This window comes from Chamaea fasciata, unplaced genomic scaffold, assembly GCF_029207755.1.
Source record: "Chamaea fasciata isolate MVZ Bird 193981 ecotype frontalis unplaced genomic scaffold, bChaFas1.0.hap1 SCAF_1, whole genome shotgun sequence".
Classification (NCBI taxonomy): Eukaryota; Metazoa; Chordata; class Aves; order Passeriformes; family Sylviidae; genus Chamaea; species Chamaea fasciata.
Window position 1 is genome coordinate 124801111 of NW_027094086.1, and position 23289 is coordinate 124824399.

General features: G+C 37.1%; 1 protein-coding gene across 11 annotated transcripts in view; it reads left to right on the forward strand.

Annotated features, from left to right (window-relative positions):
• DGKB (diacylglycerol kinase beta) overlaps positions 1–23289 on the forward strand; it is a 408855-nt gene that overhangs the window by 65557 nt on the left and 320009 nt on the right. The window contains exon 1 of one of the 11 annotated variants that reach the window (XM_066196501.1): positions 10494–10601. The exons of the other annotated variants lie outside the window; for them this stretch is intronic. The gene's annotated coding sequence lies outside the window, so the exon portion shown is untranslated. Of the gene's footprint in view, positions 1–10493; positions 10602–23289 lie in introns of those variants that run through there. 11 annotated transcript variants of the gene reach the window in all.

Here is a 23289-nt window from a genome sequence, read left to right on the forward strand (position 1 = left end):
TTATTCACATTAGCAGACAGAAGTAATTCTGTTCAAGACAGTTTTGAAAATAAGAGCTAATCAAAGTGTTTGTTATACATTGAAACAGACTCAGCATTGCAAAGCTATTGAAACTAAAATATTATAAAAACCGTTAAAGCAATTAAAGAACACAGAAGAAGCATTAAATTAGTTGGTATACTCAAACTCTGAGTGCAAAAATTAGCCTAAAAAGTTAAACTAAGGAAGTAGCAAATGCATGCATTGTATTTGCTGTTTGGTTTCCTGATTTTGGTTTCATTTAACTTTTAGAAGCAAACATTTCCTATGCCACACAGCTATAAGGCTATATTCATAAAAGATAGGTGATTCCATGGACTCATTTTATGTTAGAAATCAAACCAAATTTGCTACTCCATTCTGCTGGCACTGTATAAGTACGCGCATCAGAGAAACACCTTGCTCCAGATAATTTCAGTCTAAAGAAGTAAAACATATATAAGTAGTTAAAAGGCTTGCTGTAAAGTAGTATAAATGATTGATTAGATTTTCTAGGCAAACACTTAAAATGAAGTTCCAAGTATGTGGTTCTTGCCTCTTGCTCTTTAGTGCTAAATTCAATATGTTTCTTGTTCTTTTAAACTTAGAAACCTGGTGTTGCACATATTCACATATCCAAAATGGCTCTAGTCTTCATGGTTGAGACATCATGGTAGTTTATGGAAAAGTTGAACTAGATTCAAAAGCAAATTCAAAGCACAGTAATTTAAACAACTTTTATCTAATAGACGTTTTAGGGGATCTCCAGCAGGTATTCACATAATTTAAAAGTGTCAACATTTCTTTTTTTTTTTAATTTGTCGAGAAAATGGTAAAGTGACATCAAAATTAGAAGATGTTTCAAACATTTTCTGAAGGAGTTCAAAGTCCTCGGCTCTACTTTGCCAGAATTTTAACATTCAGTTTGGTCTTGGTGGAATCTCTCTGTCACTTCTTTTGATATATAAAAATTTTATTGTATCAAAATTAATTTCAAAACATGGTCTTATAGAACCCCCTAGGTGGAAAAGCATCCTGTAATCCAGAAGAAACAGAAGGTGGAATCAAGTTCTTGGCCCTCAGTAGGAGTATCTGTACAGCACCATTCCTGTGTTTTGTCCAATTCATCTTTTCTGTATTGGTTGGCACTCACAGGTAGTGAGGATGATATATTATCTTCCTGTGAAAGAAGATTTGCAGATTTGTGAGCCTTCAGGAAGAGAAGTCTGAACTTGGCCACTCAGATTATGTACTTAACCACTGGGCGACCCTGGGCAATCTGCTCTTGGTGACGCTGATTGAGCCAGGAGGGTTGGATCAGATGACCTCCAGAGCTCCCTTCCAACCTCAACCATTCTGAGATTCTTATAAGTTTTTGGAACATTACCTCTTTGACTTCTGGCACTATTTCTGAGTGAAAAATCAATTTCCCTGTGGTTTGTACAGACCTTGAGTATTTACAGTGAGAATGATTGAAATGTGTTTTATATTTAGTCTCCTGAAGGAGATGTGAAAGAAAATGGCCCACTGGTGGCCTAGGCATTGATTTATTGAGTATCAACAAAAATAAGAAATTTGTGGACATCTTTGAAAGTAGAACTTTAGTTACATGGGGATTATATTTTCCTTCTGACTGAATACTTGAGGTTTGTTGTGTTATAGGAAGATTTTAAAAATTACAGTCTTAAGTCACAGTGCTGATTTTACCTGTGTAGATCTTGGATGTCAACATCAAATAATGGACCAATATCTAAGCTCGCCACTGAGTGCTTTACTCACAGGATGCTGCTGCTCTCAAAAACAAGTTCCCTTGTTTTTATTCTATTTATATGGTATAAGTCTAGAATAAACTATGTTGATATCTGTGACAGTACAACTAGAAGAGAACTTAGATTTAACATCTTGTAAAACAAAATACAAAGGCAAAACTGCATTGATAAATTTCTAAAATTTTCCCTGGAAGCTGTACGTGAACCTGTTCTCAGAAGAGTAATTGGAATGAGTTTTTTGTTACATACATGTTCAAAACACTAAAAGACACGAGCATTTTAACAATAGTAGAAAGTATTAAGAATAGAAATTTCATTAACTTTTACAAAACCTAGTTACCTGAAGTATGTGCAGTGTAACACTGATTTTTGTATTACATTTAAATACTTTAAAATATATCAGTGAGCAAAGGCAGCAGCATCAAGTACGTAAAAGTAAAATGTATGCTTCTTTAGGGATCTACTTTATTTTAGATACAACAAAATATCCTTTATGACATTGTTATAAAATATGTTGTTCAACTGATTTAAATAGATCCCTGACGTTTCAGCAAAACAAAACTCAGATGAAGAAAAAGGAAAATCGTAAATTCAACCAAAAACTATATAAGAACCTGAGATTTAAAGGCTATATATAGACTAGGTGTTAACTAGCCCCTACTTGCCACTATTGTTTTCTCTTCTTTCTCTGATTGCCTTGAATCCACTAAAAGACTGCTGGTGGCTTCCTTGTTACTAACTTGAAGAACAAGTACTATTAATTTTTTTCCTTGTTCAGCCCACCTTTTCTGCTTTCTTCACTTAAATTTCACTGATACAAGCCGTTTTTGGAGATGTTCTTCTAAATTCATTCCATCAGCTCTCTACTTTCTTTTAAAGTAATTAAATGTAATTAGTTCTCCTCTTCTCTTCTCTTCTCTTCTCTTCTCTTCTCTTCTCTTCTCTTCTCTTCTCTTCTCTTCTCTTCTCTTCTCTTCTCTTCTCTTCTCTTCTCTTTTTTTTCAATTTCTTTTTAGAGATAATTATTTTTAACTATTTCTAATTTATTTCAGCTTTTAAGTTCTGTTCACTTTCAGCCATAATAATACACATACCTCTTGAATATGTAGAACAGTAGTACCTAGCCCTAAGTCTTGATACTGATTGTGTTGTTAATTATTTTCATCAGTCAGGCGTACCCATGCTAATATAGTTTGATATATAACTCTTGCTTACTAACATAGTATATCTCCTTCTATCTGTTGTTTTTCCAAAATTTTTTTCTTCTGAACACATTTAATGAAAATGCCAATGAAGTAGGGATAATTAGATAGGTCTAACTCGTTAAAAATGCAACTTTTGAATTCTTTTAGTTCACTTGATGGTTTTATGACAGGTTATACTCAAATATTGTGAATGACGGGCATATGTGTACTTTTTAATTTCAACCCTACTTTAAAATAATTTCTTATAATTCTTGTTCTTTTTCTGATGCTGAATTTTTATAGGGTGCTTTTTTAAGCTAAGAAAAATTGTAATACCATTAATTTGCCATGTATTCCTTTTCCTTTCTGTTCTTTCCTTATGCTGTATCAACCGGGAAAATGTTGCCATTTTCTTTTATGGTTTACTTTAAATGCTTTCCATTTTCATGGAAATTTCTAGATTAAATTAAACCCATTTTTTTCTTCATTATTGATTTATTAGTTCTTCAGTCAGCTATGTCTGTACTGATACTTGTTTAATTAAAATCCGCAAAAGTTCTATACTGCCCCTGTGACAGACATACATTTTGTTCTATGTTACCTCTGTCAATTCATGAATCTAGGGAAGAGTAGCTATGCTAACTTCTGTTTTTCTCATCAGAAACAATTCAGCAAGATGATTCTTATAATTTTCCCCTGCATATTTATTTTTAAGACATGACGTCCCACTGTTGGCCTTTCATTAATCTACCTGTGTGAAGCATGTGCAGGCATGATATTTAACATAACCAACATGAGCAAAGCAAAATTTTGAAGAAATTTACAAAACAGAAGAAGAAAGACACTACACTTAGAAGTCTCTCAATATCTTTCATTTTGTATTTTATTGACAGGAATGATCTCTGCACTAGATGATTACCATGAATGAACTAAAATCATCTAAGTTTAATAATTTTGTCCATCAGTTCCTTTAACAATTACAGAGAATATATTATGCTTCAATTGTTCTTGAACTAAGTTTAAGCTATGACAAAAAGCATTCCTGCAACAATTACATTGGTCATTGAATGTTAAATAGTGATTCTGCAATATGTGTAAAAATTCAACAAATGTTTAAGGACATGTTCTATCTTTTTACACAGTTAAGGCAGTTCAGTAAACATACATATGGTAATTAATCTTAAAACCATAATTTAAAATTAAATGCGTATTTGAGATACATAAACAAATATATCTCATTTTTTTGATGTCTGCTAGCCATATGCTTTTTTTTATATCCTGCATATATATAGAATGAAATGTAGTGGAAAAATATGCATATTACTCTTATAATGCTACATCCAGAAATAGACAGTAAGTACATTTTCCCCCTTACTTCCTGCCCCAGTTAGGTATAGGTCTATAATATTTGTATAGAGCTTAGTAGTTTATATTTTAGTGTTTCAGAATGAGTGACCTGTTAGATGTCTACTTCTTAAGTAATCTTTAACTAAATAATATCTCTTCAGACTGAGCAAACATCTCTCATTTAGTATGGCTAAGGGCTCATTCCTGCATCCAGTTGAAATAACTAGTATTTTTCATGTAGATTTTGTATCTTTCATGTAGGAGCTTGTCAGCCCATTGCCCCATCATATCGCTGAAAATCCTCCCACTGACCCAAGGTTTGTCCAAGGTCCCTCTTTGAAGTAGGAACAACAGAGGGGTAAAAAACCCTGCATATGTACATGGAAGGTAAAGATGAAAATAGGTTGTAAGGAGAAAAGCTTTAAATTCACTGAAAGGTATAAGGTACTCTACTTCCTTTGTCTTTACTTCTTTTGTACTTGTCATTTCTTCCTTTCAAGCACCAGAGGTAATATTGTGAAACCAGAATAGAGACAAATCCGTTATTAATTTGAGGATTTTTACACCTATATGACAATCTGTATAACCACTGGTTCATCTAGTATTACCCAGCCTGGAAAGGAAGGATTTGGGGACACCTAACAGGAGCCCATGGAGTTAAATGCATGAGGAGCCTAACAAGAAGGCAGAAATATGCTCTTCATAGTTATGCATGGTGGGACTACATGGGGTTATGGACATAAGTGGAAATGAGAAGTTCAGACTTGATATATGGGAAAACAACTTCATCATAGGATGCTTCAGCACTAATCAGGTTGTCGACAGAACTTATGCTCTCTCCATCTTTTGATTAAAGCCCCTCAGTCTGATCTCAGATTTGATCCTAACTAGAGATGTCCTGAGAGTCTTTTCAGCCAGAATTATCCTATGATCCACTGTTCAAGGTGTGATCTATAAAATACTGGTTGAAGGGGGCTAATAACACCTCTTGTCACTGCCCAGAATGGCATTGGCTTTCTTTTCTGCCAGGACTCAATGCTCATGCTTTAGCTTGCTGTCTGACAAAACTCCCAGAGATTTTTCAACAGAGTTGATCCCCAGCCAGGCCCCATCACTGGGCTCTGCATTTCATAAGGTTCCTATCAGACCTTTCCTCCAGCATGTCTAGGTTCTTCTGGATGGCAGTCCTACCTTGGCAGGGGTTAATTGGTCCTCTCACCTGCAGACTTTAAGAACGAGTACTCCTGTGTGTCCTTCACATCACTGATAAAGATATAAGGACATATCCTTTACCCTTAAAGATGTATTCCTGGGAAATGACACTTCCTATTGGCATTTAGATGGAGTACTGCCCATTAATCTTCTTAGCCCAACCATCCAACCAGTTGCACGTGTATCTAGTTTCCACCAATCCAGTCTGTTATGTCTCAATTTAGACAGGAGAATGTTGTGGGAATAAGCATAGAAAGCGTTGCAAAAGCCAAGATAAGTACCATCCGCTGGTACTTCCATTTTTCTCTCATCCATATATTCAGTCAGTTCATCACAGTTGACAATCAAATCGATCAGGCTAGATTTACCCTTAGTAAATTCATGAAGAATGTTCCCACGCATCCTGCTGTCCTTCATATGACTCAGAATGTATTCCAAGAGGAGTCAGCCTAGGATTCTCCCAGGGCAGAAGCAAGACTGACTGATATGTAGCACTTGGATCAAGCAAATAATCTTGTGTGCTGGTGTTAATACAACAGGTCTGAATTTAGATGCTTTCAGTCTTAAATCTTAATCGAATTAATGAAAGAATAGCTAAAGATTCTGTTAGAGTATCTGGTGTACTGGATAATGAGCCAGGAAAAATAGTTCAGCAGATTAATGTAATTTCCTCTAGTTTGTCAACAGTCTTTGATTTTCTCCGGTACAAATGTATGCTCTGCCGCATATTTTCTTTTAGCTACTCTAGATTTTATACACACACACACACACATTTATATGAACATATATATATATATATATATATATATATAATATCAGTAACGTGAGTGATAGCAGACCTACAAATGCCTCTGGCATTTTGGATACTTCACAAGAATTTTTCCCATCCCAACAGTGTAAATAGGTAATTACTGTGTAAATAAGTATATGGGTCAAGTGGACTATACATACTATTCTATGGAATATTGCTATCACTACAATAATGAATGTAAAGTGGTATCAGCATAATCTATGAAGGGTCTTGTTTCTGATGAAATAGCTTGATTCCTTTGGATCCCTATTACTGATTGCTTGTGAATTTGGTTTTTCTGGGAGGGAGCAGTGTAGTCTATATTGATGTTTTCTGATGAAAACACACACAGTGTAGAATTACTGTGAAGAAAGGGGTTTTTTTTCCCCACTTAATTCCATTTTCTCCACAAAACTCTTCATATAGTGTAAAAATGTTCTAAGGTACATTAATCCAATTTTGAGAAGATTAATTTTTTTCTTTAAAAAATTTGGTGAACTTCATTCTTAAAACCATATATTCTGAAAAAGATTTTCTTTATATACAGCTTGCTATTATTTCAGCTGATTTCACATGGAGTCAGAGTACTTTTCAATAGTTTGTACCTGTGATATTATACAGTAATGCCACTACTGAAGTCAGATTTGTAAGCCTGAACCCTGTTTCTTTCAAAACTACTAATATACTATAAATGCAGATGACTGGTATTGTTACAATATATTAAAAGCAAATAAAACATCTTGGAAACTGAGAATTATTTTTCTGTTAGGATTCTTGAGTTAGGTGCTTTGTTCTTTCATGAATCATGTAAAACTGTAGGGCTCCAAGTTCATCATAGTTTTATTAAATGAGCAACTTAAAGTCATGCTTAGCAACAAAATTAATTTAAATATCCAAACACAGATCTAAGTATATAGTATAATAAATTTAATATTTAAAATTTTGGCCGTGGCTTCTAGACATCTGTTATTTTCTTTGCTGTGAGGGAGTGAGCTGTTAACAGACAAACTCTTTGCATATTTTAATCTGCTTATGGTAGGAGCTTGATTAAAGGAGGGGAGGAAAGGAGCCTATACAGTTTGGGCAGCACCCTGTTTCTGGAACAGGATGCTGGAGCTTTGTATTGAAACCAGAACAAAGATGCTTATGTGAATGTGCTATGCACAAACACTGCCACTGAGCTCTGTGCTGAGGAAGCTCTTAGCCATAATCCATAATCCATCTATCCCCATCCTCTACCTATTCTCAAAACAGCACATAATACAGCAATGTTTCTAAAACTAGGCATGTGGATAGCAATCTCCTAAGCATTTTCCAGTGGAAAAAAGAATCTTAGAGTCTTTCAGTTTGGCATCTTTTATATTGATCTTTCACAGCTCAGCTGTACTGAGTTGGCTTTCACCTGTGTGAAGGTTGTTGCCTTCCTAAAGCAAATGAAATGTTTAATGAAGGGGTTAATTTTTCTTCCTGTATTGTAAGACCTCCAAATTTTTCTTTGGAGTTTAAAAGCTACAAGTGTCAAGGGAGTTGTCATTCCAAACTGTAAATGAACTTGTGAGACCTTTTCCATTTCAGCAGGAACTGAAGTTGGACCCTATTCTAATACACAGCAGAAGAGAACAGTAAAGGCCTAAGTTAAGTGAATATATGGAAGTTCTGCACAACATAAAATATGTATTTTTTATTGTGATCATATTTTTGCAGTAATTTTTATTTTTTTTATGACCACGTGTAACTGAGAGTGCTTCAAAGCAATTTTTAAGGCAATATGGTGATTCAAAACCAGCTCTCTGCCCCATACCACAAGATGTAACATTTTATTGCAAGGCCTATAAAAATTTTGTGTTGTACTGGAATGATTTATCACCATTAAGTAACTACTCACTGTATTACAGTGTTTTGATCCATATTTAGTAACTTGAGGCTCAAATATAGTGGGACTGTACAAGGAATTCCTTCCCTGGGAGAAAAAGAATCTCTTGAAATCAGTGTTTTAAAGGGAAAGCAAACATTAGACACAGGGAACTAAAGACAGTACTTGGCATGTGCTACTGTGAAGCTGGAATTTGGAAACATATTTATGAAGTTGACTACTGGATGTGAATTTAAAGGCTAATACGTAGGATGCTATGCCTCTGAAGACCATTTTTTTTCCAAAGTTACAGAAAAGTTGTTGTTTCTGTTTGTTTTATGAGAATATGAAGAGAATTGAATGGATTATTTAAAACACAATGTAAGTTCATTTAAGACAAAACTATATGAAAAATGAAATTTTAGTTATGAATGCCTTTGTATCACTGATATTATAGTCTAAATATGTACTTATTCCATTATATAACATAAAAATTACATTTCACTTGTACACTGGATGCTCATCTAAATTTTCAAACTCTTTTTGTTAAACAAAAAGTTGGAGTGCCAGTGAGTTTTGGAAATGTGCTACTTCAAAATACTTAAATGCCTTTTATGGTGTTGTGGAGAAGTTAATTTAGAGAGAGCAGGTACCATTTATGCTGACGAAACCATGTTCAGTGCACTGGGTGAATTAAGGAATTCTCCTTTAAGAAACCTCTCTATAAACAAAATCAGGCTGGCATGGTTTTCATGGTTCCTAAAATAAAGAGGAATCCAAGAATTTCTAGCACTTGTGTCTTATGAAAACCAAACCTTTTAAATGCACATTTTAGAAAGGAAGAATGGATACATGTACAAAAGAAACAAAAAATGCTAGAAAATGTTTTTAATTTTCAAACTTCAATGGATTTATTATATAAAATTATCACCAATATGCTAGATCTCACATACATTCCCTAAAACACCCTTCAAAGCTAAAGTCTTTTAGTGCCATATATCAACAAAGCGACTATAAATAGAAATTAATGTCATTATAATTAAATACAAAATCAGGTTCCCAGCTGAAGTTCTGAGGCTTATCTGACCACTCAAGACTTGGTGAAGATGGAAGTTGGTAGTGCATAGAAATCTCTCATTAAATACACTGGGAACCTGTCCGTGAAAGTTTGATCAGCTCCCTAGTCGTGCGTTTGCTAAACGGTAGGCACTAGCACAAATACATTAATTTCCATGCCATTGCTACTCCGGTCCCTCATTTCTTCTTTCTGAGTAAATCTGCAAATTCTTACAGGCCCTAGCTGGATTGTTGCTACACTCAGAGAGGTTCCGAAACAGGTGCTGGAGGAAAGCGGGGACCCAGGGCAGCGTTCCGAGGAGCGAGGTTCGCCAAGGTCCCTCGGGCCGGATGGAGGCTGGCGAGCCGGGCACGGCGGGCTGCTGCTGAAGCGGCTGCTGGGCGCCGAGCCGGGCACTGGGCCGGCCTTACCGGGGGACAGCGGCTGCCGGGGACCGGACGGTGCCGTGGTAGGGAGCGCGCAGCCTCTCCCAGCTCCTTGAGCCGCGGGCTCCGGCGGCGCAGTGCCCGCGCACCTGCGTGGGAGCCGCTCCGCGGCCGCCGCCTTTTGCGGGCGCCCCGCGGCAGCGCCCGGCCGGGCAGGTACGCGCGGGGCGGGCGGCGCTCGGCCCCTCCGTCACAGCCTGCTGTCACAGCCCCGCTACCTCGCAGCGGGCGGCGGGGAGGGCGACCGGCAGCCCTGGGCGGTCGCCACCGGCGGGGAGACCCTGTAAACTTTGGGTAAGTGTTGCGCGGGCTTAGCGCCTCTCGGCGCGGGGCAGCGGATGGAGAAGCGCTAGCGGAGCTTCGCGGAGCGGTGCGCGGGTCTTGCCGCACCGCCGCCCCAGCGCGGAGCGGGCGCGGAGTCGGCGGGCGGCGCCCGGAGGATGCGGACGCTGGACAACAGGTACCGCAGCTGCGCGGGGGCGGGAGGGGCTGCGCGGGGGGTGTCTCTGTGTGTGTGTGTGTATGTGTGTATGTGTGTATGTGTGTATGTGTGTGTGTGTCTCGCTTCTCCCCTCCCCCCTGCCGCCCGGCCGGGAAGGGGGTGGGAGATGTGCTGGCGCACCGCCGCTTAAAACCGCGCCGCCCGGAGGCGGCTGCCCGTTCCCGGGAGGAGGGCGGCTGCCGGCTCCGCGCTGTGCCGCGGAGGGCGGCGAGAAGCGGGGCCGAGGGCGGCGGTGACCCCGCGGGGCCGGGCCGGGCGCGCTGGGCTGCGGCAGCCGGCGGCGGGGCGGGGCGGGGGGCTGGCGGCGGTGTCGCCGCCGTCGCTGGCGGTGGCCCGGCTGGATGGCCGGTCCCGCGGCTGCCCAGGGCGCCAGGCTCTCTCGCATCCCAGGGCCGAGCGTTCCCTCCGCCCGCATCGCACTGCAGTAAGTTCGCGAGTCGCTGGGCGGCCGGAGCGGTGGGAGCCGCGGAACTGGGGGGGCCGTGATGCACGGCAGTGTGTCTGGGCGGAGTGGAGGGGCTAAGCTGAAAGTTGTAGCTAGCCGTGCTGTGTTAAATTCTTCCCGACGCTTCGCTTTGATTTCTAGTTCCTGCCAATTTGCCTCGTCGACCTGTATCACTTTGCTCAAGCTCAGTCGGTGTCCTGATGCTGCCCCTGATAGCCGGCTTCAAAGCAGTGAAGTGCTGAGGCATCCAGTGTAGATGCGAACACAGCGAGGGCAGGAAACAAAAGATGCGGCTGCAAACTTAGGCATTAAAGGCTGGTCCTTTAAAACTTTACGTGTTGATGTTACAAGCTTATTCTTATGTTTTGTATTTGTTTTGTTTTGGGGTGTTTGTTTGTTTATGTTTGTTTGGTGTGTGGCCCAGTGTTATTCTGTTTCTTTTTTAAGAACAGTTTTATTTGTCGGAAGTGAATGTAATTACATTTTTCATTGTGAGTGTCCTGTTTTGGAGATGGATTAAAGATTTTATCATCAGATTACTGTATCATAGGTATTATTTTTCCATAGCTAAACAAGCAGATTGTAGGGTCTTCAGTTCTTCATTGTTTGACTGTTTTTCTACAAATTTAGGTAGAACTTTATTAATTTTCAAAAGCAGTTTTATCTGATGTAAGTTTAGGAAAAAAATGGAAAAGTTAAAAACCCCTATCGTAAAAAAGACAGTGCAACAGGATGGGGAAAACCAGTAATTGTAGCAGGAGATGTAGTCTTTTAAGTTTTTATAAAAGCTACTCGACATTTCCCACTGCCGTTTAGGTTAAATGACCTAATGTAGCAAGGTAATAGTTTTTCTTTGCACTTGAATGGTGTGATGCACATATTTAGAAAGTCATTATGCGTCCAGAAAAAAAATCCATACCAAGAACCTAATGTGCATTCCCAGATGACTGGACTTGTGCTATGCTTTATGGATAACATGACAGGAAATAAATCCCTTGTTTCTCCCCGAAGTGGTAATCCAGTATTGCTCAGAGCCTGAAATGTCTATCTGGTACAGAAGGAAAACAAGCATCAAGAAGCATGGGGCATCACAAAGCAACACTTTCCTCCAGGGGCTTCTCTTGTCTCTCGTTCATTCGTCAAAGTAGAAGGACTTTGTTGTTTATCATGGCAGGGAAGGCCTGGAACAGTTATTCAACAGTCTGAAATGTTTGTGGAGTGGTATGTTTTACGCTATGGATTTGAAATATTTGGGTCCACTTTTGTTAATCTAATTTAGGGGCCTGCAAATATCAGAAGTTTCTGTTCTTATGCAGATTTAGGAAAAAAACCCTTTCTTATATTTTTTTAAAGAAGAAGTAAGGAATTGTTTTGTATTGGCTGAAATAATCTTTTCTAAACACCTATAGGTGTCTTGAACAGTATTCAGTAGCAATGCATGAATAAACAGATGTTTTTTAAGAGTTCGTGCAGTATGAAAGTAATAAAGTTAATTTTTTAAAAGAGCATTAGATATTAGGTTTTTACTTATAAGGAGTTCTGCACTGTTTCTGCTCTGCAGCTGTCATTCAGGTGTCACTATAGGATGGGTCTAGGTACCTCTTGCCTATGGAATGAGATCACTGGAACAGGCATGAAGAGAATGATGAGAGAGTTGTAGGAAACCTGTTAGAGCAGCATTTTGATGAATCAGAGTGTAAATAGCACATTTGGGAGTAAAGGTAGTAATAGGTTAATACTGGAAAACTTCAGTCAGCTGGTTGGATAGCTGGACTGGGCTTCTCTTGTTTTGTGTGTGCATGTCAGCAGCACTGAGTTCTTGTGAATAGCACACAAAGAATGAAAGATAATAGCCTGAAGTCATGCTTTATATTTAATGTAACAAAAAATAACAGCATATAGCACAGAGTCATGGAATATCTCAAGTTTTAAGTGATCCGTAAAGATCATTGAGTCCAACTCCCTGCTCCTCAGAGGACTACCTAAAACTAAACTGTGTGACTAAGAGCATTGTCCAGATGCTTCTTGAATATAGATAATATTTGAATTGTCATGACCCTTATTAGATCACTGATAAGTTGAGCCTTCTGCATACAATTTCCACAAGTCTTTTTAAGGGCTTGATGAAAGTGGGTGATGAAACGTTTTCATCTGTATCAGGAATTACGAAAGAGTGGTGACAATTAGAAGGGAGTGGGTTACAGAAACAATTGGTCTTGTTTTGTGGTTTACTGTGCTCAATCAAGAGAATTTCAAGCCAGACTTCTGTCTGTGGAAAGGAGAAGGTACTTGTGAAAGACATTTATTTTTATTTTAAAGTCATGGTAAAGTTCTCCCAGTCAAATCTGGGAGACATCAGTCCCGCTCAGTGCTGTGGAAGAAAAGGATGCTGGCCTCCTGAAAGCTCCCAACAGCTTGCTACTATCAAGTAAAGTTTGCAACCTGCTTCAGGAATTCCTAGCTGAGCTTTGCATTACGGTCCAAAGTGGAAAAGATATCAAGAATATGGACTACACCTTGCTCTGGATGTAATTCCCAATTTCTTTAACACTTATGTAGATTAGGTTCCAAGTGTTACTCTGAAGGAATTACAGCATTTCACAGCCAGTTTAATCAACAGAAAATGGTATAAAATGTTTAAAAAAATCCTTTCGTGGCAAGAATTCCACTAAAGGGTCTCTTGACCTTCAGTTGTGAGTTTCTTCAAGTCAGTTTATTGTTTCCTGTGGCACTTACAAAATAATTAGTAAGAGTAATAGAAGACCTAAGGCAATTACTTGTCCATAATTTTAGTTTTTCATAACAGTATTTTATTAATAATTTTCTCTTCAGGGACTACTTTTATAGCTAAACCAGCAAATTGAGAGTACTGGAAAGCTGAAGAAGTTCCATGCTGGGTCTCACTGAGAAGAGTTTGATGCTTGTAGTTATTTTTAATACCTTGCCTAAAAAAGTGGAAAAAAGTTAAAAATTTGTGCTTTGAAACTGATATCTTGATTTTGTCAACCTGACCTAGTTTTCAGTACACTAAGAATGCTCTCGCTATGGATAGAAATGATCTGATGCAGGTAAAGTATTTAGGCTAATTTAGGAAGCTGAGAAGTAAATATTTATTTATTTAGTTGGAATTGAGACGAGTAACTGTCCCCAAACACCGTGTAAAACAGCTTTATGCCATGTAGAACACATTTTCTTTTTTAATTGTTTCTGAAGAAAATAGAAGTCTTCTTTGAATAATGTTTGCAGCAGTTTAGCCCTGAAGGGATCTAGTTAGTTTGCCACAAGTTTAAAAGCTTAACAAATGTAAGTATTTGGAGGCTGTTTAATTACTTCTTGTCCTACCCCTTACTACAAGTTTGGAATGTAAGTGTACAACTCTGACACTATTGTTTTGCCCTAAACGATTTTTAAAAAAGTAAATAAAACAAAGACAAGCAGAGTTGTAGACATGTTTGTCAGTTCAATGTTAATAATTAGACTTCTGATTCTGGGGACTGATTGGCTTTTTATTTTTAGATGCTTCTTGTTTACTGTAGTAAATCATCACTAAAATGACCTCTAGATACTTCTTTCTTCTCTGTTAAGGATTTTGGGAATGACTCTTTTTATGGTGACAGAAATATTAATGTATTTCTGACAGTTAATATAAATGCCGTGAAATATTTGATTATCTTTAGGTTCATTTTCAGCCACATTTTGATTACTTGGTTTGAAATTGTTCTGTTTTTTCTTTCATTAGACGTTCACTGAGATGTCTAGTGCTCAGTAGTTGTAATAAGAAGCTCACTCTCTAGTCCTTGCAGTAGTAACAATCTCAACAAAGACGTGAAAATTTTCATGAAAGTTTACATTGGTGCATCCAAACCTGTGAGCCTTCTGCTGTGACATGGTGCTTTGCTTGCCTTTTGAGTTGCCCTGTGGGTATTATAAAGCATTCCCATGTATTGTTGGTTTAGTCAGGGAATAGGAAAAACTTGCACAGTTAATAGGAACGTCTTTTTTTTTCTCCTTTGTCTTTTAAAGCATATTGTGTGGAGTAAAAGCAATGAGTCAAATTTATTCTTATTGGTCTAAATTTTTCCCCAGGTGGATGCTTCTGATTTATACACTGGTTTGAGTTTGGAAATTACCTGAAAACAGTCCTGAATGCTCTTGAAGTATATGTGGCTTCTTCATGCCATGACATGTATGTTTGTGGTCTTAGGGAACTGATAGGCTAAATTTAAGTGAAATAGAGGAGTGGCAAATAGTAAGGCAGCTGTATCACCCTAGGAGAAAATCTCAGGTGGTGTGAAATCAGCAAATTTTGCTGTCTTGTCTTCTGAAAGGAAAAGTAGTGTTTTCTTCTAAATCTAGGCTACGGAGACTATGGCCTAGACATAAGAATATGCACCACTCCATCCTGAGACTCAAGGATCTGCTGCTGTTTTTGCCTCTTCAATTGTGGGTTTTCTCCTGTGTCCTGCATGAATTTATGAATTAATCAAGTGAATGAGAGGCAATATTATGCCAGAAATAGATTTTAAGAAGGAAAGAAGGAAAAAAAAAAAGAATAAAGAAAAAAAAGAGATAATGTTTATAGCCAAAAAGTTGATACTGAAGTAGATGAAAACTGAAAGATACGTGATTACAAGCAGTAATGAATTAAGCAAGCAAAAGGAAATATAATTCTTACCTTTCTTTTCTTTTTCAATTATTTTTTTTTTCTTTTTAGTCTTCAATGAAAACCTTTTTTCTAAAATTTAAAAGAATTCTGTGAAAAGGTTTAGGTTTAGATATGTAAAACTTGATTTATTCTCTTTTCTGTAACCAGAATGCTGTTTCTGTACACCCCTATATTTTACTCAATATCTTTACTTTGTCTGTTTCTTTAGATTTTGGTAGCTTTGCCATCATTTAGAAATTAAGTTTTAAAAATGTTCAAAGTATACATTAAAGGGTCTATTCTGTCTTCTATTCAATATCTAAATACCATCTGGTTACCTTCTGTCTCTCCTATTATTACAAACAGAAAGTCAAAAGCACCTGCTGGGGGAAATTTTTTAAGATGAGCATCCTTTATAGGTCAGTTGAAGCACATTCTGGATGTATCCAGGTCTCTCAATTCATTATAAATGGTGCCTGGATGGTGTGAATTGTTCACAGTTTAAAATCCAATTTTAAGACATCCATCTTTGTGTGAGGTATATTATACCCTTGGATATTGTCTCAGCTAGGAAGGTACGGAAGAGCTGAACTCCTAAGAAAGTATCAAGTCTTCTCCATGCCTTACTGAATATAAACACAAAGTAAAATAGCCATAAAACAGTAGTTCATTAGAATGGGCGACGTACCAGAAGTTAAGTATCAAAGGACCTATTTTTAAACATATCTAAATAAACAAGTAGTCTGCAGCATTTCTATTTTTCTTCATGTCCCAAAAACATGACTATGGTGTGTGTTTACCAAGAAGTCTGTCTTAATTTGTTATTGATATACAATATTCCAGCAATGCTTTTTAATGAAAAATAAAAATTCTGGATTTACTTTGAAAACCATTTAGGCATTTAGGTTTACTTTGTTCTACATGTCATACATATTGAAAAACTGCTTCTGTGATAAAGTTTCTTTTCATATGCTGTTGTGAAGTTAAAATTGTGTAGTACTGCACTGTACTGTGGTACTGCCACTTCTGCTCAGGAAGTACAGTGGGTCATTTTGTCTATTTTTACTTTAAAAGCACAAATGAAGATGTTTGTGTTTAAGCAGCCTGACAACTTCTATGTCAAGGAATTCAAACCTTCTAACAATATGATCTCATATAACAGCGGTACATAAATTTGCACTACCCTTTGTTAGGCTTAGTGCTTTGACACAACCTATTTCATGAAAGTAGAATGGCTAGAGGAATCCTGGGAAACCTCCCAGCTTTGAATATTAGATGTTGTTCAAAACAGTACAGTACTCTGATAAGAATGATCTTTTACTTCCTCTTTCAGTTTAAAATGCCAAGTGGTTATTTTGTTTCCCTCACATTTTCAGTTATGAAATGTTTCGCTTTTGTAAATTCAAAATAGTTCCTCATAGAAAAGCTTCATGTTCTGTCTCAGACTGTTTCCTATAAATATTCACACAGAAACTAAAAAACCAGCTAATATGAGTGTTTGATACATTTTTCTACCGTCTATTGCACAGTACACCTGGGTGGTCATTTTTGCATACCTCTGTTGGTGTTGAGCAAAAGATTCTTGATGAAGATCCACTACTTATATCTAGTTGCCTATTTAGTGAACAAGAAGTTGCTCAAGTCTTTTAAGAATTTTTATGTGCTCGTATTTAGGTCTGATGAGCTAATGAAGTCAGGGTAGATCATCTCTCAATGATGGAAGAATTTGTAGAATCTTTCAAATACAGTTTTGCAGCTAACAGGAACATATTCAGTCATCTTTCAGTGTAGTTTAACAAGCAGGTAGGTGTAAAGGAAACTAATAAGAATATATGGGCCATAGCAAAGATCTTATACTTTTAAGAACACTTCCTCAGGGTTTAGGCCATATTCCCTCTGACCTTATGTCAGTTCAGGGCATACGTCTGATAACTTTAGTCACTCCATGAAGCTTTTTCATTTTGGATCCTATATTAGTGACTCAGAATGCTGTCTATCTCAAGGAAGAGATGACCCTTTCAGGATCCTAATATGATGATAAAGCGAGACAGTGAGTTCTGCATGATTAGTGCAGGACCCTAACTAAAAGGATAGCAACTCCTACGGGGGTGATGGAGTAATGCTTTCATCATCTAGAAACCTTGAACGCTTCTGTAGTTCATTCATAATTCATCTGCCATCTTAAAGTAAAATTAAATAAAAGCATTATTTTCACAATCTGAAATAAGTCACCGTGGAACATGGACTTGAATGAAAGCAGTTGTAGAACTGAGACATTCTTGCTTTGTTTATTTGTACTAAAATCAGATCAGAATCTATGTTTCCTGACATGTTACAACTCCTTGGATTTGCTGTTCGGTCAAGATCCAGTTTGTCTTGCATTATTTACATTCTTGTCTGTTTTTCACTGGAGAGCATCACAAGCAGGAAAGGTTTTCCAATTCTTGTACATATTTCTTGTCATGTTCTGCAGTTTTCATTCAGATTCAAATGCTTCATCCTTTCCCCATGTGGAGTTCTTTAATGTATTCGGGAAAAGTTTCATTACTCCTCCCCCTTGTCTTGTTTGCTTCTCTCATTCTTTGGAAATGCAAATATGTATTTGACAGAGCAGGTGCCATCTCTTTTAAGCTGAGAGCAAAGTATTAACCCATGAAGGAATAAAATGCTGTTCCTCTCCAGGGAACTTGATGCATGTATCCTAATGTGAGATCTTATTTCTGAGCCTTGTGTTTTCATATCAACACCTATGTTGATATCTTTGCCTCATAATAACAAATGAATATGAATCACATGTGTAGATAATTATTGCATGTTAATATCAAAATTTACTTTCATCCAATGCTATGTTTGAAGGACATGTAGACAAGTGTACGTAGGTGCATGGAACCTGTATGTCTACTTTCTTTATATAACCTATAAGTCTCAAGAACTTTAAACCAATGTCTTCTACAGCCATTTCAATGTTTTAGGGATATGCAAGAAATGGTGTGGATGTTTGAAGGAAAGTTCCTTGTGCAAAGCACAAAGTTTGGAGAGTTTTTAAACTGTTAAAAAATCAAGCACCTGAAGAGAGAGCAGCTGTGGTAATGATTTTCAACCTGTGGGTGTTGAAGAAGAGAAGATAATACTGAGTCTTAACTTGCCTTCAACAATGTTGTCATTGATTCTTCAGATTTAACACATACTCCACTGAATATTTCTTGTTTTAAGATAGCCTAATAAAATGGAAGAGGAGGGAAGGAAAGAAAGTTCATGACAGCATAACCTTTCTGACGTGATACGCTAAATGCCTTATATTACTATTAAATACCTTAAAATGGTTGTAAATAGCATGATGAAGACCTTACATATGGTCATGAAGTTTATTATTGTGTATTGGAGGTGGATTCCTTTGAAGAGTTGGTAATGCAGATTACATTCCTCAGTATAGTTGGAGTTGGATTCTGTAAATGACAGCAAGCACAATTACAGCTAAAAGGGATGTTTTCATTGGTTATTATCTAGATACTTTTGGAAACTATATATTGCCAGTAAACTATTTTTTATGTGTGTGCTTCTCTGGGTTTGTGGGAAGTATGTGTTGTATATGTGGCAGGTGAGCGCCCACACCACTTAGTGTGGTAAACATTGTGCCATTTACTTTTTTTTTTCCAGAGAAAAAATAATTGCTATTAACCACTTAGTGTGGTAAACATTGTGCCATTTACTTTTTATTTTTTTTCCAGAGAAAAAATAATTGCTATTAATCAGTTTGTCTGGCTTTGTTTTTTTGTTTGTTTGGGGGGGGGGGGGCTATTTGTTAGGGTTTTTTGTTGTTTTTTTTTCTGGAGGAGTCAAATTCTGCACATGGTATTGAAAAATCACTGTGGCTTATTTATATCCTTATCAAGGCACTATTAGTGGGGCAGGTGAATGGGATCGTTCTTCATCCTTCTTAAAAGCATAAGGATTGCTTTACTGGATGAAAGTCTGTCTGGACTAGTATGCTGCCTCCTACCACAGGTTATCAAGAAAAGAGTAGAAGAATAAGCTGAGGATTTCCAGAGTGTTCCTTCAGATTCCAACACTCTGTACTCATTTATTATTTTACAGATATCGGAGATAGGCCTGTTTCATTTTGAAGATGGAAGAATTCGTGTGTGCTTTTATTTTTTATGTTCCATCTTTTTTGTCCTCTTTTTCCAGTTCTACTGTAATCAATTTGCAAATCCAAAAAAGCTCTGCATGTTGTTCAGAATGTAAGTACACCAGGGATCTATACAATGAAATAAATTGTTTTATTCTGATTTTTTTTCTGAATACTTTTATTTTTGAATGCTGTCAAGCACTCAACCGGTCTCTTCTGATTGTAATTCCAATTTTTTATTATATTTCTCAGTGGTAACTCATCAGTGATGAGCTCACTGGTCATCACTTTAAATGTATTGGTATGATTTTTTTTTAATGTACATTATTTTAGATTTATCAATGCTGAGGTATATAAATCTATTCCAATGGGAAGTGGAAGATAGCATTAGCAAGCAAGAGCAAGGACAATCAGACTATTAGAGGATTTGGTACCTATATCATACCGGAATTCATTTTCAACTCTCTAAATCTTTTCTTGTACCTATCCTTAAAAACATTTTGGTGTTGTGTTACATGTTTAATTGGTATGACTATAATAGCAACTGGAATAATGACTTACTAATCAGTCAGAAAAGGGTTGTTTTTCTTTGTAAATAATACATAGTGAAATTGAAACTTTTTCAAAGATACCCTATGCAACAATAATACTATGTGTCATACCTCTTGCATAAATTTAGTCATTTCAAGAATTATAAAAAACAAAAATATTTTAAAAGTATTTTCTAAATGTTTACATTTTTTTGCTTTTCTGTGTTTTCTGATCTTCTAATCTTAACGTAATACAAAATATTCTGCTGCCTAGTCTGCAAATACTTGGACTTCGTTAATTTAGAAACATGGGTGTGTTTATATAAGTCTGCCTACCTTCTATATAAATTTCTATTGACTACGTGCTGAATGTGCCAGCAAATATTCATTGCAGTTGTGAACATGATTAAATTTATAGCTGTCAGAATCCATCTGACAGTTTAGTTACTTATAGGAAGTGCGCTCTGAGGTGGTAGTTAGAGAAACAGTTCCTACCCAAGTGACTAACCCTGGCTGGGGTCACATTAGGTCTGAATGAACTCCAGTACATGACAGGTTTTTTTTTTTTTTTATTTTGATCATATGCCCAACAGAAGCTAGCTCTGTCACTGGGGCTACGTGTGTATGCATTACTGCTAAATATTTGGCATTATATTGCAGTATTTCTATTTTAAAAAAATCAACATCACCATGGTCATCCTCTTTTCATATAGCAGTGGGAACATGGAGTTGGAATCGATCACATGGAACATTGTGGATCGCATGTGATCACATGGACCGCATAGTCATTTACAACCTCAGGAAACATGTCTTAGATGCCTCATGCAGATTGGGGTTCACTGAGCCTCAATTTTGCACACCCTTACTAGAAGCCACAGAATGTCCCTGTGGAGTCAAGAACATAACCTGAGATTTATAATGCAAGACTAAGTCATTAAAACAATGAAGTTACGACATGACTAAATACTCAGATAATTTTAGCTTAGAATAAAATGTAATACTGTGTCTGTCTGCCTTCTGTGCTCCTCTGTGAAGATATTTCAGCAAAGCTGTTACTGTCATAATTTTTAAGGTCTCATATTTCAAATATTGAAGAAGGTGTAAGCAACATTACATCTTAATTTTTAAGTGTGACTGTTCACACTGGGAGGCTGTTTCCAAGGATTGTACTTCTGAGAATTTGAATTAATTAAATTAAAATTAATTAAAAACAATATATTTCCCATAAATTATTCTGTATGAACTACTCATCATTATTTATAATGCTTGTAAATAATGATGCTTATAAAGTATGTAGCTTGGAATGACATCATTTTTTAAATCGTCCTAGAAAAAGTTACAGTTCTGTGATGTGTTATATTAATCTAAGAGAAGTATTGTCTGGTATTTCATAGTCTGAATTAATGAGATAGACCTGTGCCCCTTGTTAGGTGTACAGTAAAAGAATTTACATTACAAAGAAATCTAAGCAGTTTTAGCTAAGGAAGATAGGTCTTCAGTAAAAACCATTGAAAAGTTTCAGGACTAGTAAAATTAATGAATACTGAATGCTGTCAAATGACCGTATTAGTCTGTAGATCTGAACTTAAGAGAATTAATATGATAAAGCAAGGCAATGGTAGATGAGGTAGGCTGATGCTGTCAGACTCCTGTTCCTACTTCTTTTAAAGTTTACTTATTCTAAATATATTAAGATATGAGCAGTGTTGAAGTTTTGATGAAAAAATGATGTATAGTTTAAAATCAATGCATCATAATTCTTACTATTGAGGTGTGACCTCTGGTGTTGTGAGTTTATTTTCTGTGTATTTTCTCCAAGCTGTGTCACTGCCTTTGCAGCAAATGCATGGAATGCATATGCAGATAGTTTCTAACCTGCTCCTACTTTGAGGGAGTTAGTTTAGATCATGATGAGTTCCTGCCTCTGGAGCTTGAACTTTTAATTTTTTTTTTTTTTTATTTCTCTTGACCTTGCTGTATTGAAACTGTTATTTTTTTTTTGCTAGAAAGAAGTAAAATATATACATTAATTCTTAGAGAATTAAAATTTCAGTCATCAGTCAAAGATACAGCCCTCTGTCCTAGACCACTGTTGTTTCTGTATACTGCTCTACATTGCTAATTAGCTGTGCATTATATGATAGGGTTTTCTTCTGTTGTATAGATGCTATGGTGGTAAGAATCTTAGAAGTATGAAAATATACCAGTATAATCTAGAAAATTCTTTAGTAACAATATATATTTCTTCCGCTACATGAAAATACATATTCTGTCATACATAGAACTAGATCTGTAAAATAAAAATGTTAATCTCTGCATGTAAGCCTTTTCCTACACTATAGAATTAGAGAGTCAGTGTAATGAGCATCAGATGAGCTCAACTCAGAGTTATTTCCCTTATTGTCCATTCTTTTTAAATAATATTTTGTAGGAAATACTTTTACATTTCCTCAAACAGACCACCAAAAGAGCAGCTGAAGAAAGCTGTAACTATGTCTGTCTAATACTCCATCGTGCATCCTCTGACTGCCCCTGCAGCCCTGATTTTTACATCTCTGCTACTGCCTCCTCCATTTCCATGTCCTTGAGCTGTTCCTGCTTTAGTTTTCTGCTGGGTGTTGACAATGCACTCGGGCAATTAGGAACTGTGAAAGTGGGACCTGCTTGGGCTCACCTCAAATGGTGATAAAGGCACTGTTGGTGGTGACTATGGTGGAGGCAGCCACAGCAGAGAGAAACTGAATTTCTATTCTACAAGTCAGCTACTTTGTGGTGTGTATTGGTGTTTTTTATTTCTTCTGTGTGTGTATGTGTGTTTGTTGGTTAATTTTGTTTCTGTCGTTGTTTGGTTTTAATGTGGTTGGTTTATTTGGCTGTGAACACGTGTCCCAAGATTGGGGAAAACTAACATATGTAGGAAATGAAGGGAAAAAGAGAAAGCATTACAGTATGTTTTCAAATAATTAGTGCCTGTCAGAGTAGGTGAGAACTTGCCCACCCCCCCACTCCACTCTTCTGAAATGGAATTCCAGTAAAATTTGGGGATGCTTTTGTGTGTTTGACTTAATTTTGTCTTTTTTCAATTTCTACATCTGCTTTGGTTAGTACAGACCAAATATCCCCAGATACAGGAGATAGTGAGTTTGCTGGTAACCTTTTATCAGTGGGCAGTCACTACCCAGATTGTCTTATGCACACTCGCATTTTATTTACATTTTCTTTCAGTGTGGATTGGCTGTATTTCCATATCAAAATATTTACTTTTCTACTTGGGATGATTTACAGCAGTTAGTGATATGGGAAGAGTCATTTTGCTTTCCTTTTTACTGAGTGCTGTGGCTAAAATTTAGCAGTGTGTAAAAG